Source organism: Bos indicus x Bos taurus, chromosome 9, assembly GCF_003369695.1.
Source record: "Bos indicus x Bos taurus breed Angus x Brahman F1 hybrid chromosome 9, Bos_hybrid_MaternalHap_v2.0, whole genome shotgun sequence".
Taxonomy (NCBI): Eukaryota; Metazoa; Chordata; class Mammalia; order Artiodactyla; family Bovidae; genus Bos; species Bos indicus x Bos taurus.
The window spans coordinates 76,429,844-76,449,213 of NC_040084.1; the positions used below are offsets into that span (position 1 = coordinate 76,429,844).

General features: G+C 41.7%; 1 protein-coding gene across 2 annotated transcripts in view; it reads right to left on the reverse strand.

Moving 5' to 3' along the window:
• NHSL1 (NHS like 1) overlaps positions 1 to 19,370 on the reverse strand; it is a 257,453-nt gene that overhangs the window by 184,378 nt on the left and 53,705 nt on the right. The window lies entirely within an intron of this gene.

Sequence of the window (19,370 nt, forward strand, 5' to 3'; positions counted from 1 at the left end):
CAGAAAATCATGAAACCTACTCTGAATGGCATGTTTTGCATACCAAGTCATTTCTGAAATAAAGGAGGTCAGTTTGCAACAACAAAAGGGTCTCAGGCTTTTAATCTGAGTAGCAGCAATCCAAACACAAACGCTGTAATACACACATGCAACAGAATTTTAACAGTTGGTCTTTAAAAAAAAAAAAAAAAATTAGCTCATTTTCAGGCTCCATATGGGCAAGTCAAGTTACACTGGGAAGAGGAGAACTGAAAATTTTATACATGTTTCAATGTACTATGTAGCCAAGAATTCTTGCTTTCTCTATAAAACAGGCATTGTTACAAAGTAATAGGTCTGTAGCCCAAATTCATTTCTTGAGCCTAATAGGTTTGAAAAGACATGTTACCTGCACTGAAACTTTTTATCTACTAACTTGCCATATTATTTCAGTTAACTCCCATGAAGAGAATTCATGATCCATTACTAAGGATGAGAAACTGAAGTTACTATTTGGAACAAGGATGATTTGGCAAAAAACAAAAACAAAAAACAAAAAAAACCCCAAACTAGCAATATCTCCTTCAACTGCAGCTATGAGCAAAACTATAATTTATAAGACAAATAACTGTGCTGCTGCTGCTGCTGCTGCTAAGTCGGTTCAGTCATGTCTGACTCTGTGCAACCCCATAGATGGCAGCCCATCAGGCTCCCCCATCCCTGGGATTCTCCAGGCAAGAATACTGGAGTGGGTTGCCATTTCCTTCTCCAATGCATAAAGTGAAAAGTCAAAGTGAAGTCACTCAGTCGTGTCCGACTCTTAGCAACCTCATTGACTGCAGCCTACCAGGCTCCTCTGTCCATGGGATTTTCCAGGCAAGAGTACTGGAGTGGGGTGCCATTGCCTTCTCTAAATAACTGTGCTAGTTACATTATAATACACAAATAAACTCAGTATAAGATTGAGGCTATCCCTTTCTTTGGGGGAGCTAGGAAAAAAAACCTTGAACACAGGAAAGCCATTTACATGATAGGAGCATTTCCTTCATACCCACTGTATTACACATCTACTCCGTTAGTCTGGAAGGTAAAGAGACACTGGTTTTCAGGATATTCATGAGCCCAAGAAACTGTATGCAAACTAACACATATATATACAATTTTCTGTAGGGAGAATAATGCTTACCCAAAGAGTACACAGTACCCAAAAGATGAAGAACTGCTGATAAGAAAATACATGCTGGAGAGTTCCTGAGAAATATGTTACTTCCAAATAAAGTGACCAAGAAGAGTGGATTTTCCATAGGCCTCAAACAGGGCAGTTTCACAGGCCAAAGTCAATAGAAATGGGGCTCAGAATGGAGGGAGAGAGTGCTGGGAATCAGAACTGTAGCAGAGCATCATTCCAGGAAGAACAGAGGACCCAGCAGAGGCTTCTGGGGCAAGCTGGAAACACATCACCAAGGGGACCACACGGTCCAAGGATCAGACTGCCTGGACTCAAGTCCCACCACTGCCACTAATCGTGACTTTGACCAAGCTTAACTTCATTTTCCTCTAAAAAATGATGACATCATCTATTTCAGACGTTGTTATGAACCTTAAATGAGATAATGAATGGAAAACGCTGAGCACAGCCCCTGGCACCCAGAAATGCTCAACAGCCATCACTGGAATGATGACAACCATTACTGCTACCCCTCCACTGTAACACCCTCAGGAATGTCCAACTGAATGAGAGATGTGCTCAGGGGCAGGGTGTATCATAGGCTCATGGTGTCACACCACGCTTCTCCCTTCTATCTGAAGTGAGGATTCAGCAGGACATTCTCAGCTTTCAGCCCCTTATCACCCCATCTTCTTGAAGTTGGCTCACAAGAGAGGGGCTGACTGTTTGCCCCCACAGGACTCTACCAATGCCTCCTCTCAAAGTGCCCCAAACACATTTTTGAGCCAATTAAGACTTGAGAAGAAAGACAAGTTAGGTCTGGAGGCTATGTTGGCTAGGCATTCAGTAGCAAATACTAGAAACACAATTTAGAAGACATGAGCAAACAGTGATGTGTCCAAGGACAGATAGTTTGAAAGATGAGAGCACAAAACTCTCCTCTCAGCTTCACTTTCCTCTTTGTTCATTCCATCCTGTCTCTTGATAGCTCCAGACTAAGACCCATGGCTGCTTATCACTGGCTCAGGGAACCCAAGATGGTAACTCTTTCCAAGGCTGGGACGAGCGCCCACACTTAAGTCAGCTGCCCCCAAAGTCACAGAAACCAAGAATGGGGCAGGCAGTCTCCCAAAAGAAAATTAAATTGTTATTTAGAGAAAATGTAGGGAATATATGCTAGAAAGGCACAAATGACACATGTCTGTCAAAGGAACACATGACTAGATTCATGCCTCGTGTTAATGTGTTAGTCGCTCAGTCGTGTCTGAGTCTGCACCCCATGGACTGTAGTCTGCCAGGCTCCTCTATCCATGGGATTTCCCAGCAAGAATACTGGAGTGGGTTGCCATTCCCTTCTCCAGGGGATCTTCCTGACTCGGGGATAGAACTGGCTCTCCGGCATTGTAGGCAGATTCTTTACCATCTAAGCCACCAAGAAATCACAATGATTCTTGGCATGATATTCTCATCTGTTTATTTGAATCTATTAGAATTATTTTGGCTAAAAGTGGCACCAAAAACAAAACAAAATATCTCAAATAAGAAGACAATTTTTTATATGGCTGCAAAGACTGCGTCAGGAGATAAATCATGAAAATCATTTCCCATGCCTATTATCTGACTTCCAGTTAGCCTCGGGTGTGAAGACAGCCATGTGCCCCAGTGCCGGGCATGAAGTGAAAGACCCAATCTGCTGAGAGGTATCTGCTATCTGCTACATGGGAACTCCTTCTGTCCAGAGTTTTTTGAGAAGCCAGGAAGTGACAAGCATAAAGGAGAAAAGTCAGAGTATGGAAAGTAGATAAATCTGAGCCTAGATAACATCACTGGGAAGCTGAGCCAAGAAAAATAAACCCTTCTTCAAGCCACTTCAGTTAAATTTCTGTTACTTGCAGCTGAGAGCAATCCCAGCAGATCTGGCAGACCAAGGACCCAATCTCTTTCCACCTTCCCTTAGCATGTTCTTGAAGATGGAGACAACTGCTGTAGGTGTCACCATGAGAAATAATACATGCAGAGTAAGAGCAAATTGTTCGCCCAAGCCCTTCAGCTGCTGTCTCACCATGTCTCGTGAGACTGAACTACATTTCACGTTTATACCTCAAGTGGCCACGAAAACAGTATCTCAATGATTTATGCCTAAAATGAAGTCACTTTCTGAAGGAAAATAAGGAAATTCTGCTAATAAGTATAGGGTGTATGGATTCTTAGTAAGCAACTCACAATGCCAATTATACATAGCAGTCAATAGACAGCATTCTAATCATGCTTTTCACACATACGTACCTCACTAAAGGAGAGAGTTAAGGGCGACAAAATTTCTCAGTGTACTTTTCTGCTTCAGTGGGATGAAAGTGATTTATTACTCATCATTGTTTCAAATTTAAAGCATTATTAAATACATGTGAATACTAAGTGTAGCCCCCAAGCATGTCATATAATGAAAATGTATACAAAAGTTCACCATTAGAGGCTGTTAAAAAAACACAGAAAAGAAATGCCATATTAAAAGTGTGCTGAGGAAATTCCCTGGTGGTCCAATAGTAGGATTCCATACTTTCACTGCCAAGGTGTGGATTCAGGCCCTGATTGGGGAATTAAGATCCTGCAAGCCACTCAGAGCAGCCAAAAATAAAAAATTATTGTAACTTTCATACATTGTTGTTAGGAAAGTACATTAGTACAGCCCCTTTAAAGGCAATTTGGAAGTATCCATTAAATTTTTAAATGCCACATACACTATGCCTCAAATATTTTGCTTCTCCATATCTATCCTGGAGAAACACTCACAGATGTGCACAGAAAGGCAAATACAAGAACTGCACCATAGTCTGTAATACCCAAAACAATGCCCAAAACAAAAGCAATGGCAATAACCTAAATGCCCAACCTCAAGGGAATGGCTGAAACTATGGTGTAGCTGTAAGACAGAATACTATGCAGCAATGAGTAAGAATCCAGGTACCCATGTGCAATAATAACATTTAAGATGTGCTATTCTGATCATTAAACTTGCTAAGAGACTACAACTTAATTATTCCAACCACTAAAAAAGAAATGATAATTATGTCATATACTAGAGGTGCTAATTATTGCTAAAGTGGCAATGATGTTACTATATAAATGCATCAGATTAACATGTTGTACACCTTAAATTCACACAATGTTATACGTCAAATATATTTCAATTGAAAAAGGATATATTCTGTTAACAGCAGAAAGTTGTATAATGCAAATTATAATACTACATGCAATTTTAAGGATAATTTCTATAAGTAAATATAAATGCATAGAAAAAAGTCAAGAAACACATATAACAGAAAACACCAATTATCTCTGAGGAGGGGACTAGATAAGTGGTCAAGGAGAACTGTAACATTTGGACGTTTTACTGTAAGAACATTTCCACATACAAAAAATATTTATCTATAATTGAATTGACACACCAACCTTTCAACCATCTTCCTTTTTAACTTGTCTGACACAGGTGTTGTTCAGTCAATAAGTCATGTCCGACTCTTGGCAACCCCACGGACTGCAGCACAGAAAGAACTTCCCAGCTGGCACTAGTGGTAAAGAACCTGCCTGCCAATGCAGGAGGCATAAGAGACACGGGTTTGATCCCTGGGTTGGGAAGATCCCCTGGAGGGCATGGAAACCCCACTAGAGTGTTCTTTTCTAGAGAACCCCAGGGACAGAGAAGCCTGGAAGGCTGCAGTCCATACGGCTGCAAAGAGTCAGACAGGATTGAAGTGACTTGGCACACATCATGGACTGCAGCATACCAGGCTCCCTGTCCTTCACTGTCTCCCCGAGTTTGCTCAAATTCATGTCCATTGTGTCAGTGATGCCACCCAACCATCTCATCCTCTGCCGCCCCCTTCTCTTATCACCTTAGCAGCTTCCACCTTTTACTTATGAACTTTAAATATATCATCCCTCTAGTAAATAAGCTGGTTTGTGGAATTTATATAGCACTAAACAAATTAAATATAGACTTTAAAAAAATTAACTTTCCTTGTTTAGCCACTGATTTGTAAACCAGTTGACTGAGGAAGGGAAACAATCTCTTTTTCAAAAGAGAGGGCACTGGAGATACCACCTTGAGTTTCAGGCAGAATACAGAGTGTTTATGCCTTCCTAACAAGCTGTCCATAACGGTGTTTGCATTGGCTCTCTATGGAGAGCTAATGGAATTAGAAGTAGATTTAAAGCAAATCCTGAGAAACCACCACACCAGGCCACCCTCTTTTTTTTTTTTTTCTAATGGAAAGTTCACTGACTCTGGAGGGAAAGTAAGACTGCTGCAAACAGGTATGGAAAGCTGCTTAAATGTTGGCTGGTATTGTGCTTTCAATGAAATGCAAGCCAAAATACTGGCTATTAATAAAACAGCCTATAACAAAACCTGAGCCTGAGTTCTAAGTAGTTGTTCCCATGCAGTGACAAGTCTTTCATTATTTTTGATTGAGGTGGAGTTTTAGGTGATGACACCTGGCCTCTTGGCCTTCCCCAAATTCAGAGCCACTGACAGATGTGTGCCGTGAGCCAGTCACTTTGGTGATGTTCACCACAGAGGGGAAATGCCATGCCAGGGTCCAAGAGCTTGAGCCAGGCTTTCCCCTGCTGACACATCCAGGCAGAGGCTCTTTTTCCATTTCATCAACACTCACCATGGGGATGGAGTGCCAATAAAGCTGAGGAAGTATGTATAACTAAGAATTCGATTAGTGAAGGAGAAAGGACAGCAAGCAGGGGAGCTGGACACAGGGAAATTCCCCAAAGGCACGCTACCTGCATGGTTCTCACCCCATGGGAATGACTGGGCTGCCTGCATCCTGTTCTCAGTGCTGATGGGGCCACCAGACTGCCACTGCCTCCAAGTGTTCCCCCAAAGCACCCTGGAGTTTGCGAGCCACAGAATAGAAGGAAAATGTCTATTAAGCACATTTAAGTCCCCAGAAAGTCATAGGGGAGGGGAGGTGGGCAAGGTTGAGAAAGCAAGAGAAAGATGGGAACAGGTCGGTGCTAGGCTCACAGTCACTCTGGGATGGCTGGGAAATGGATGCTTCACTCTAGAAATCACTCTCCAGAAGTTCTGCATATTTCCAAAATTCTCATCAGGATCCTGAAACCTCCTTCTTCCATGGTTCCCCATCTCCAGGGACATCTACATTCAAGACCCTTCCAACAGTAATACTGACCGTGGTGCAGACACTGCCAGTCTGCCTACCCAATATCCATTTCCTACTTCCTCCTTCCTACCAGTAACAACAACCTTGGTGCTGGTGAGGATGATAATGTGACTAACTAAAAAAAAAACTACACTTCCTTTCCTCCCTTATAGATAAGGCCATGTGCTATCATTTTGGCCAACAGGATGTAAGTAGAAATTGATGGATAGGTCTTCTGGGAAATCTCTTTATATGATGAGGCAGTTCAGCCATTGCTCACCCTTTGCGCTTCCTCTTCTTCCTGCCTGGAACCTAAGACAGATCCTGGAGATGAGTGACAAAGACCCACACTAAAGATAGCAGAGTAGAAATACTGGAGTCTGATGATAGCCTCATGAAACCACCATATCAGTCCTGGGATACCTACTGCTCATTCCAGGAGGAAAAGAAACATTCACGTGTACTAAATCACCACTATCTGGGACATGTGGCTGAATGATGACACATGAAGCAAGTGCTTGCTATAGAGCAAGACTTTGTCGTGAAGCAAGTCAGTCACTGAGTCCTCTCAGTAACCTTCAAAGTAGCTACTATCCACAGCACTGTTTCAGCTAAAGAAATGGAGACCTAGCAAATTTAAATAATATACCCTAGGATCACAGCATCAGGAAATGGCAGACTGGGACCTGAGTTCAGATGGAATAGCTCCAGGGCTCTGGGAAGAGCAAGAAAGCCCATTCCCTCCCCAGGTCTCAGCCTCCAGTGTTAATGGAAACCTCAGGTCCACGGGCTACAGCAGAGGAAGCTAGATCAGTGCCACCCTTCCACACCTTCTCAACCCGGGAGGAGAGCCTGCCAGCCCAGGCTGCCCTCCAGGTAACAACCGAACAAAAACTGTGTTGTTGCTTGTTTCATGGTCCTCTCGCTGTAATGTTTCAAATGATGCCCTCCAGCCCCTCCTTGGCAATGCAGCTATCTTGTTGGTGAAGATGATGATTCTATTCTCAGATATACTCCCAATCTCCTTTAGCTACAAAAAGACACTCACCTTTTATATAAATGGAAGGAAGCACTTCATTTAAGACACCATTCTTTGACATGAAAATGATCCAAGCCAGCAAGCCAGGTAAGTAAGTAAATAAATAAATATTTAAGAATAACAGGAGGAGGGAAGAGGAATATGCAAATTCAAACTGATGTCTACTGACTTAAAGTATGATGCCCAAGTTTATGCAAGTACCCATGACTCCTGGTTATGGCTCTATTGACACAAAACTGCTTAGGACTCTATTTCAAAATATCTTTTCTAATGAAATTTACCAAAGTCCCAGAAGAAATAAAGTCTGACTTGCTATATTTTTTGGAAACAAAACAAATAACAAATTCATACACAAGCTTTATTTCTCACTGCTGCTATGTCTGAAATACACGCTGAAGGGACCATGAGCAGACTGCATTGCAGCACAGCTATGCTACAGTGGGACAGTTGCTACCTAAGGCCCAAAAATTTCAAGTGGGACTTCATAAACAGCAGACACTTGGCTCCAACTCTGCATATACCCATCGATCCACAGCAGTGAACTCAAGGGGAATGTGCACTCCACTGAGTAGCAAAACTTCCAGCAGGAACAGGACAGCCAATTCATGCTATTACAACTCCTCCAGTGAGAGAGGCTGTGGGTGGGAGTTAGGGATGGAGAAAGAAAGGGAAGAAGACAGAGAGAGAGGAGGGCAGGAGAAAGTCCCTTCAGTGTACCCTGCCACTCCAAGTATTTGGGTCAAAGTTTAGCAAATGCTGGGGTGCCTGGCAAGTCAGGATAAACCAGACCAGAGGGCCCACTCGACAACATGAAACTGAGGGGAGCGGCCCAGAACAGGTCTTGCTAGATATGTGGAATTTGTGAAACCAGTCTACATTCCCCTCTCCTCCCACCAAGACTATAGCAAGAGGAGGGAATGCTCCAGGAAAACTGCTCTGTCAGCTAGAACCAGGTCAAAGAAAAACAGTGAGCTCCAGCCACACACGTCGCTGTTCTTAGGGTTGATCCCGTCTGGGGAGCAGAGGTGTCTCTCTCCATCACTCATCAAGCCACAGGCCAAAAGGAAGTAGTCCTTCGAGTTCTGTGGGAGGGTCAGGGCAGGACCAGGAAGCACTAGCACTGCTCTCCTCAGGGCCACAGGGATGCCAAAGTGAGCTGAAAAGCAGTGCTGCTCTTCATAAGGTTCCCCTCCGGCTGGGAAGATAAATGATTTCGCTCACATAAAGCAAGAAGCAAATCAAAAGAGACTGTAATGAAATGCACAAGTGGGAAGGGTAACTCAAATACTACAGTAACTCAGAGGAGAGGAAGAAGACTAGAGACTGCAGAGGAAGGAAGGGGGGACCACTGGGCCGAGGTGAGGCTTATACTTAATAGAAAATGTTGGCTAATCAGAGCAGGAAAGGAGATCTTTCCAGGCTGTGGGAAGAGGCAGAGGTAATACGTACACAAAGTCAGGTTGGTGTCCTGGCTTGTTGCAAGAAGTATTTCACAGGAAACAAGATAAACTGCAAGCCCCCTACTCTAATGAAATTGTGTTTACCTCCCAGACTCACTGGAAAGGTTAACCAGTCAATAGCCTTCCACTCTCTTTTTCTCTCTTTCTCCCACTCCCTCCCACCTACAAGCCACCCTCTCGAGTCAAAGACATCAAGTTCACCTTCCGAGCACCCCTCCATCTGTGAGTCGACTCCTCCCTCCCTCCACTATCTGTTCATAGAGGGAGCACTGTTCTCCACATGAGTCTACTGTGTTGAGAGCAGTTGGGAAGAGAAAATCACGCTTGTAAAAACAAAGAGAGTTAAAAACTGAACAATAACAACAAAACAAAAACCCGGAAGATATCAGATAGCTATTAGCTAAAGTTGACAACGCTTCTGAGTACATCAGAAACACTAGAGAATGGCAGGTACCACGGCCACATCACCGCCGAAGGACAGAAGAGTAATACAGAAAGGTATATACCCTGCTCCCTGTCTGAGCCCAACACAGTCCCATGCTGTTCAAACTGCCGTGAGCTGAGCGAAGCACACACAGTGACCCACAGGTGATGACAGCTGCATGCTCACATCTGAGGCTGTCACTGCTGCAGCTGTGACCCTGACCACCAAACATTGCTAATGAAGCTTTGTTTGTGCCTTTGGGTTTTGACTAACACTCTGTAGATACTCTTGAGTTTTGACTAAACTCTGTGTAGATACACAGAGGCATGAGAAGTTTCAAAAATAGAAAACATCTATTAGCAAATTCATTAGGGGTATATGAATACTTTCATATGGATATGATTTTCTATGCATTAATTTATAAAAACTTAGAGAATTCTTCCTGAAGGGCAAAGCCATGCAAGTATTCTTGGGAATGCTGGTAGATCAGGACTTCCCTATCAAGGCTGTGTACTGGCCACCCAAGGAGATTTTGCTGAGAGCTGCATGCCCGGGCCCCGACCCCTGCTCCTGATTCACTGGGGTGGGAGTGATGTTCAGACATATCTACTTTGAAAACTCCTCAAACTGGTTCCAACACATAGTTAAAACCTGGTGTAGGGACTTCCCTGGCAGTCCAGTGGTTAAGATTCTGCACTCCCAATATAGGGGGCATCAGTTCCACTCCTGTCAGGGTGCTAAGACCCCTATATGCTGCATAAATCCCTCCCACCCAAAAAACACTTCACATATACCACAGTTTTGAATGACTTAGAACATTCTAGGCACTCTGTTGGACCTACATTAGTAGCTGTGTTCAAGTCCCATCCTATTCAAAAGAGGAAGCACTTTTCAAATAGCAACTGTATGTAGCTCAGAGTAAACACTAATTAAAAACATTGTTTTCTAACTAGCTGTTTAGATCACTTCAGGAAGAACCACTCATCTGATTAATATAGCCAGAGGATTAATATAGGATATGGCCATCTGATTAACAGAGGACATCTCAACAACCAGTTATAAAATCATTTTTTTAAAATTTTAATTATTGTACAGTTGAAGCTAATATAATATTGCAAATCAACTATATCTCAATAATAAACAAAGGAAGGAAGGAGGGAAGGAAGGAGAGAGACACAAGAGACCACATATTGTGCTTAGATGAAGTATCCAGAAAGGGCAAATGCATAGACAAAAGGTAGGTTAGAAATAGAGTAAGAATCAACTGTAAATGAGCATGAGGGAGCTTCCTGGGGTGATGAAAATATTCTAAAACAGATGATGTTAGCTTTACCCCTCAGTAAAGCTACTTAAAATTACTGAATTTCACACTGGAAATGCGTGTGAGTCCAACTCTTTGTGACAACTCTTTGTGACCCCATGGGCCGTAGGCCACCAGGCTCCTCTGTCCATGGAATTTTTCAGGCAAGAATATTGGAGTGGGTTTTCCATTTTCTTCTCCGGGGGGTCTTCCCAACCCAGGGATCAAATCCACATCTCCTGCATCTCCTACATTGGTGGGCAGATTCTTTACCATTACACCACATGTGAAGCCCCTACTGGAAACGGGTGATACGTTTCGTCACCCATGGGTGATGAAATGGGTGATAAGTACGTCAATGAAGTTTGTTTAAAACAAATTTACCTATGGTATCCAGAAGAGGCAGGTATAAGGGGAACTGAAGATATACCACTATGGTAGGAAAGAATACTTTCCCTCCTTTTTTCTGCCTCTCCAGAATTTTATCCTCTTCTGACTCACTTTTGTGTGAAAGAAATGCACAGAGAGCTCTGATGGTAAGAGGTCCCATTCCAGCCATGTGTAAATGAAACAGGAGGCCCGTCTGACACCTAACAAGAGAATCGAGCAATATATGTTTGCTAAATTGAGTTTGTGATGCTTGATATTTAAAATAAACAGGCACAACGTCACAGGTCAATTACACCTCAGTAAAGCTGAGGAGACATTTTTAAAACTAAATTATTTTAAAAACACACAAATCATCACCTAAGCGTGTTCACATGTCCTGACCCTCTTGTTCCGTGGGTCACTGGCCTCATCCCTTGGGCCTGGGTATCACAGGGCCCCTGTCTTGCCTTCCACAAGGTCCACTTCTAGGAGAGCGAGAAAGAGGAGGCTGTACGTTACTTAAATAATAAAAATGAAAAATGTGTAAATACCAAATGGACCACTGAAATTTCCCGAAGGTCTGTGCCCTTATTATGTTCTTATAAAGAAAGAACATAATACTAAACGTGATTATTAAAAGCTAGTGCAATTAGAAGGAGAATAAAATTTACTAACTCCAGCAGTTACGGGAAGGACTGATGGGCTGCTGCTTTTCATACTCATCGTTGCCAGCCAATTAAAGGACCTGCTAAAGACATCCACAACATGCGTTTAAGTGAAAGAATGAGTTCAAGTAGTGCATACTCAGCATATTCTCCATGGAGTTTTTTAAAAGGAAGGAAGAGTCATATAGAAACTTGGGATCCATTAAACTCTGAAATTATGCATCTCCCTTTTTATGAGCCACAGTTTTTCTATAGGACACTCATCAGTAGTTGTGTTCAAGCCCAGAAGAGTCCAAAAAGTCATGGACTATTTCTTCAGAAAGAAACTGAAGGCATAAATGAGCTAACAAAAATCAAAACTATATCCCACTCCTGGTGATGGACAGGGAAGCCTGGGGTGCTGCAGTCCATGGAGTCGGACACGACTGAGCAACTGAACTGAACTGATATCCCACTCCAGAGAAATAACTTATTTGAAAATACACTAGTACAATGTACCCAGGGCTTCCCACCAGCTCAATGGCAAAGAATCCACCTGTCAAGCAGGAGACGTGGGTTTGATCCCTGGGTCAGAAAGATTCCCTGGAAGAGGAAATAACAACCCATCCCAATATTCTTGCCTGGAGAATCCCATGGACAGAGGAGCCTTGCAGGCTACAGTCCATGGGGTCACAAAAGAGTCAGACACAACTTAGGAAAACAACAACAGTGTACCCAAATGCATGATGACAAGACAAGATAAATTCATGGGCCAAAAAAATCACAGAGGGCAGAAAGATTTGAGAAACTGAACAATATGAACCAAAATCACAGAAATAATTTGTTTTAATTTATAAGAATTGGAGACTAGTATGTAAATTATTAAGAAGTAATCTTCAAGTTAAACCCACCCAAATGAACAAAACAACAAAATAACCATAGCTGATGGTCAAGTTTTCAAAGTGTACTAAAAAAAGCCAAAAAACAAGATACTCTGTAATATCTGCCAGGAAAGATGATGAGATAACATTTAAGATGCTAAGAAAAGAAACCTTCAGATTTAGGTGAGGAGAAAGAAGAGCTTAAAAGAAAATAGGCACAAAGGAAATTGCCACCACAGGCCCAGAACTGAGGCAAAACCCTCGGTTTGTTTGAAGACAGAAAGTATTTCATGACCTAAATGACCTGAAACAATCTGTCAACAAGACCAACATCCAAGAAGGTCACAATAAAAGCAACAGAAAGAGTTTATGCAGGAGACTCATGACCCACTCCCCCCAAATAATTTAATGCTAGCAAAATATTACAATTGTTTATAATAGTCAATTGAGAAGAGCAAGGGATAACAATGAAATTTCACAAAGGAGTCCATTACTATAATGATAGAATATGACTTATTCAAGAAGCTAAACTCAGGACTTCCTTGGAGGTACAGTGGTTGAGACCTCGCCTTCCATTTCAGGGGGTACAGGTTCGATCCCCGGTCAGGGAACTAAGATCCCACATGCCTCGGAGCCAAAAAATCAAAACATAAAAACAGAAGCAATGTTCTCACAAATTCAGTGAAGTCTTTTTAAGTGGTCCACATTTAAAAAAAAAAAAGAAAGAAAGAAAGAAAGCTAAACTCTACATAAATCAATTTTAGGAAAAAAGTCAAGATGGTGGTCACTAGCATAAAAAAAAACAAGAATTAATTAAAACAATTTTACTACAAATGCTAATATAAATGAAAATAGAAGCATTTCTTTATTGTCTATAATGCTATTCAAAAAGCATGCTGAAACACAAACCTCTGACATTAGAACAGGTATGCTTTTGAATTGTGAGGGCAAAGGATTCTAGAATTTAAAAAATAAAAAAAACCAAAACATATAACAATATTCCCAACTATTGCTCCAGCAAATGCAGTCTTGTTCAAGCCCAGTACTCCATGGCAATGCTGACTAGGGTCTAAGGTGGAAATCACCTACAGAGACCTGAGACAAGTTGGTAGATCTCCCAAGTTGCCCCACTTATGACCCTGACAGCCGATCTCTATTTTTCAAATGTCTGATGTGCTGGGTATTCAGGGCAGAAGTAGAGATCAGAGACATGAGACTTGAGGACAATTCCTCCTGACTCCATACCTGAGCCACACATCTCGGGGGGAAGATACGGTAAGCAAGAGGACACCACTGTTGTAGCAGCTGTTACTGACTTTCCAAGTCTTGGGGGGATAGAACGCTGAGGGGGGAGGTGTTGGACAGATCAGGGGATAGTAGCACCAATGTGATCAGCCTCTGTTTTTTCCTTGAGTAACCGCTGTTCTATTAACATCAGAGCTAAGAAATCTGAAGACTGAATCCTGAATAAAGAGGCTGTTGAGAAGGTTTAATTACACTACCAATGGTACACAGATCACATACAGGAAAGTTCAAAGCTGCCTATATAGAATAAGCACATATCACTATCTTCCAATTCAGCTCCATAGAAACTTGAAGTTTAAGTTTATCCCAGAAGGGTGAAAGCAAGAAAATGCAAAGATAATCAGGATAGTGATGAATAGCGCAAATTTACATCTCATTTACATCTCATAGTTTATCTTGTGAAATATCTCAAATATGAAAGAAAACATAAATAGAATAAACTTCCTACCTTTTTTTGGTGTAATTGACTACCTATCAAAAATGCTTGCAGACTAAAATCTAAGGTATATTCCCAGGTGGACCCAGTGTGAACAAAACCCACTGTCACAGAGCTAGACTCAGCATGGAGATAGCCCTCAGACTGCTGATCCTTCTCCTCCATGGCATGTGACTTGGGGAACTGTGTCCAGCATTTGAATACCTCAACTTCTTCCTAGAGTCAAATGCGAACAACGCTACCTAACTTATAGGGACCCTGTGAAGAATAAACAAGAGAGAATATGTAAAAGCAACTACCATGGTAGGTAGTGGGCACCCCAAACGTGATAGCTATTAGCGAATCAGGCAAAGAGCCTCAAGGTGCATTAAAGCAAATCTATTTTAAAATGTTCTGGTCCAGCCAACAAATAAGTAAATATAAATGAAAATCTAGCAGCAGTGTAAACAAAAGGGGGAAGACCGGGATAATATGGCCAGAGAGAATGACAGAAGTAACTAAGACTTGAAAGGCCCCTGCCAGAACAGGCCAGCTTAAGCAGACAATGAAATACACTTGGAATAACTTAATTGTCATATATGGGTTAATGAAAAAAACAACAGAACACAACTGATTTCCAATTCTAACCTAATGACTTATAAAAAGGGGTCAGGTACTAAGTCCAAACTTTGGCCTACATTAGTAGTTATTATGACAAAATTAGATTTTAAAAAATCAGTACCAAAGTATCCTAAAGACTGAACCTGGGAAGAAATTCAGAATATAATATTTTTTGGTAGATGAGATAACAAAATGCATAGAAAGCTGCTAAGTGATTCTATTGGTAACAAAATTAAAAAAGAAAAGCATAATAAATCAAGCCTCTTGAGTTGGAACTTAGGGAACAAATGAACAAGCCAAAATAAAATTAGAAAAGGCAAACTTGATAAAGAAACAAATAGAAAAGGAAAATGAAATGAAATTGACAACCAAGAATTGCAGATGACTCTTTTGAAAATGACCAATCAATGCATAAATTTAAAAGATTTTTAAACTGGAAAGAATGGACAAAACCCTAAAGATATGTGAGTAGGAAATACATCAATACATTTGATAAATGTATTGTGAAGTCACTCAGTTGTGTCTGACTCTTTGCGACCCCATGGACTATAGCCTATCAGGCTTCTCCGTCCATGGGATTTTCCAGAAAATCTATATTAAAAAAGGAAAAATTTCAAAATATAACAAAATTCCATTCCTCAAGAAAGATTCGACTGAAAGAATTAGAAAAATCTGACAATCTTTCAAAAAAATCATTCTTATAATTACAGTGACCATACAGTACGATGTTTAAAGTTCTAATTTCAGTCAGTCAGTCCTAGTATTAACCAGTACACTTCAGCAAAACCTGTTCTACATTTAATTCATAAATACTCATATAATCACTCTATCTATAAAGAATTATAAAATATATATAAAGCCAAAATATTTATTTTAAAAGAAAATATTTTGATCCCAAATAGTGAAAGAGAGAAGAACGAGCCATACTCAACTCAAACAAGAACTAGAAACTCAGTAGGATTTTTACAGAAGGAAAAACATTATGATTTCTCATATTTCCAGGTAAGTTCCACATCAAACAGATTTATCTTAATAGATAGCAAGAAGGCCAAAAACATCAGGCTTTCCAAATACAAACCTTATTGAAGGAAAACAGTGCTGCAGTGAAGCAAGCGTCTAAGAGGCTATGAGCATACACTTGAAACCAAGAACTAACCCCATGCCTACTGAAGAAATACGTGAGCCACTTTAAACAGTCAACAATCAGGTGAGGACGGCGTGTGCCACCACTCCTAATTAAGATGATAGTAACTACTGCCTTCAAATCATGGCAACAGAGAAAAGAGAGACTTTATTGTATTGCTTGCTTTGCAGGGTTGTTTGGAGGATTCACTAAATTAATAAAGAACTTGCTCATCAGCATGCCTGGCACAGAAGAAATGGCCAAGGGAATCTAAGAATGAGCTGTCAAAGATGGAAGACAGGAGAGGGAAAGCAGCAGGGAAGCAAGGGACTGTACAAAGGAGATGTGTGTAGATGAAAAGATGAAAAATAATGTACTGGTCCTCACATTGAGGAGGAAGAGGTTTTAGGAGCGCACATTAATTTTCTATTAAACAGATCAAGGGAGGCAAGCACAGATCAACGATGATCTATCATTAACCAAGAACTATGACTGATCCAATTATGCCTACCCGAGTTCCAGAAGAGAGGAAAAAGACTTAGCTATTTTAATAACTCTAGGCAAACAAAGTTTCCTAGTCAGTGTAACAAATTCAAGTCAAGAAACAACTACTGATTTCTCACTATAGTTATTAGACATTGCACTCACCCACAAAATATCAGAGACAAACCAAAACACAGTGCTGCTCCCAAGGACGGTACCTTGCTGTGTGGGAGAGCACAGACACACGGGAACCTGCCTCTGGGTGGTGCTCTCTTGGCCGTGGAGGATAGGATGGTCAAGGGCAGACAGAGTAGGTGACACTACAGTGAGGTCCAAAGGCTGAGCAGGGAGGAAGAGTTCGGGGGTTGAGGGAGTGAAGTACAAAGCAGAGGATGGAAACACTCAGGTGTGTTCAAAGAGTTACTTCTAAAAAAGAGCACTGAGTCATGAGAAGCCACTGAGGAATTCCAGCAGGTGTGGAATCTGGATTTATAGGAAGATGGATCTGAGGGTGAGCAGATGAGAACGAGGCTTAAGTGACTCGGTCCAGAGAAAATAAAGGCCCGGCACAGTGAAGTGAGGGTAGCCAGGGACAGTTGCTCGCAAACTGAAGATTTCAGGGACGGGCAGGTAAATGACTGAAGGAGGCAAGGGGACGACAGGAAAGCTGGAGCCGGAGGTACTCTGAGAGCTTTAGTCCTCGTCAGTGTGCTTCTCAGAGCTACAAGCCCAACCCACTCTCCTGATTATTGAGATTACTGAGGAGAGACAACCTTTTGACATTAGTAATTGACTGATTGGATGTGAGAGGAACAGCAGAGTTTAAGACAGTATGTCTCAAACTTTAACGTGCACAGAATTGCCTAGACAGCTTGTCAAAATGCAGATTCAAATTCAGTAGGTCTGGACTGGGGCTGGAACCTCGGCATTTCCAACAAGCCAGGTGACACTGATGCTGCTGGTCAGTGGACACACTTTTTCACACAATTTGGACACACAATTTCAGAGAAGTGAGACTCTGAAATCACTGGGAGACAAAGTATGGAGAAGAGAAGGAGAGGCAGCTGGTAAGAGTTCACAGTACAACGCTAGGTGACTCAGGTCGCTGAAGTTGCATGTGTGAGTCTGGAGTTGGAAGGCTGAGAGCAACTCCCCCTGTACAGAAAACAGAACAGATGAAATGGGATTACCCGGGGAAATTATGTAATGCCAAAGCAGAACAACAGATGCCCCATTTAGCCTGAGTGGGCAATTAATATCATTCAGAAACCCTGTACTCGTGACACTCAGATCAGTAAGGCTCGCCTCTGCCCCTTCTCACATTTCTTCCACCTGGATTAAATACAATCGAAACCCCTCTAACATTTCTTCCCCATACGAATGAACTTTAATATTTCCAAAGGTCCTAAATGACAGCAGAAGGGTGTTGGCAAAAACTTTAATGGATCCATGGAAAAATCCCTCATGAGCACCAAATTTCTCAAATATCTGTACCTATCTCTACTACTTTGAATTACAGGTTCTCCTCAAGTTCTGTCAGGGAAGTGTGGGATAAATAACCAGAAAAACAAACCGTTAACTCTCTAAATAAAATTCCAGGTAAACGTGTCCTGATTACATCCAGACATTGCTTTTCCAGAGTTCATGTCTATTTCACACTTCAAGTTTCAACAATCACCCCTCACCCCTCAGTACATAACTGCTCTGTATCTGCAGGAGTCCTTTTCTTTCTCTCTTTGGACTCTACAAGAGTAAGACAGTGCCATGAATATAGTGTAAGCTCAAAAATGTCTGATGAATAAATGTTTCTTTATCCCAGCATTTCTCTGTGGAAAATTACTGTTGAGGGGTGTTTCTCTCCTGCCTTCAGCATCAGTCAGTTTCGTGACCCTACACGAAGGCACTAGAGGCTACAACAATCCATTGTTAGAATCAAGAACAGGCAGAAGGCTGTCTCCAGACAGTCTGGTTTTAAGTGATCAAATGATCCCTGGCTCTGAGGTGTCCAAATCATTCCATGTACCTTCTTAGCCAACAAATTAATGTTGATCTGGGAAAGAAACATCTGGAAACAACCATCCAGCCCTGCCTGATCAGTCCACTTAATTTAAAGACTGTTATTCAACTTTTAGAACTAACTCTGTTATGTTGGATGTTAATGCAAGAATCTCTTTCCTCTTAAGGCAAAAATCCCGAAACAGCTGCTGTCATTTTCTCAGAGTTGATGTCCTTAGATGGGCTGATTCTATAGTCTATAAATTTTGCTCTATCACCAGACATACCAGACATACCTGTGAAGTGCCCTTGGGATTGAGGGCACATTAAGCCAGTAAACGGGGTCCTTTTTTGCAACAAGCTGTTCACTGGGGTTTCAGTATCAGCATCTCTTCTCTGTGATCCCAGCAGGGAGGAATCTCAAAAGGAAAATACTCCTCGTTCCCTAGTGCATTTGACAGGCCTGGGGGGAAGAGGGGTAGCCAGGTACTGAGTACACCAGAGAGAGAGAGAGTGTGTGTGTGTGAGAGAGAGAGAGACAGAAGAGAACAAAAGTCAGGGAAGGGTGTGTGTGTGTCACAGAAGAGAAAAGAGGACAGTGAAGCGTCCCCGCTCCTGGCTCTGTCTCTTAGTCGTCACTCCTGGCAAACTAAGTCTCTGTCATAAACATTCCATCTCTGCTCCTGTGGAGCTACTTGGGTTTTTCCTGGCCCTTCTTAGCCCATTATCTCAATTTTCCTCTCTAGATTTGTACTTTGCTGGCCCCTAGAATGACAAGCAGCAAGGTTACCTGAGAGAGAAAAAAATTCACAAATATCAACTGAATTCTTATGTACTAATGATACAGGCTGGGGTGGTGCAAGGAGTTGACTTTAAAAATTATCACACAGTAATCATGTCCAAAATATTTTTAAATAAATAATTGGAGATGTAAGAGGTTTAAAAACAATAATAATACAGTTTATACTGCTGACCCTTTGTATCCTGAGG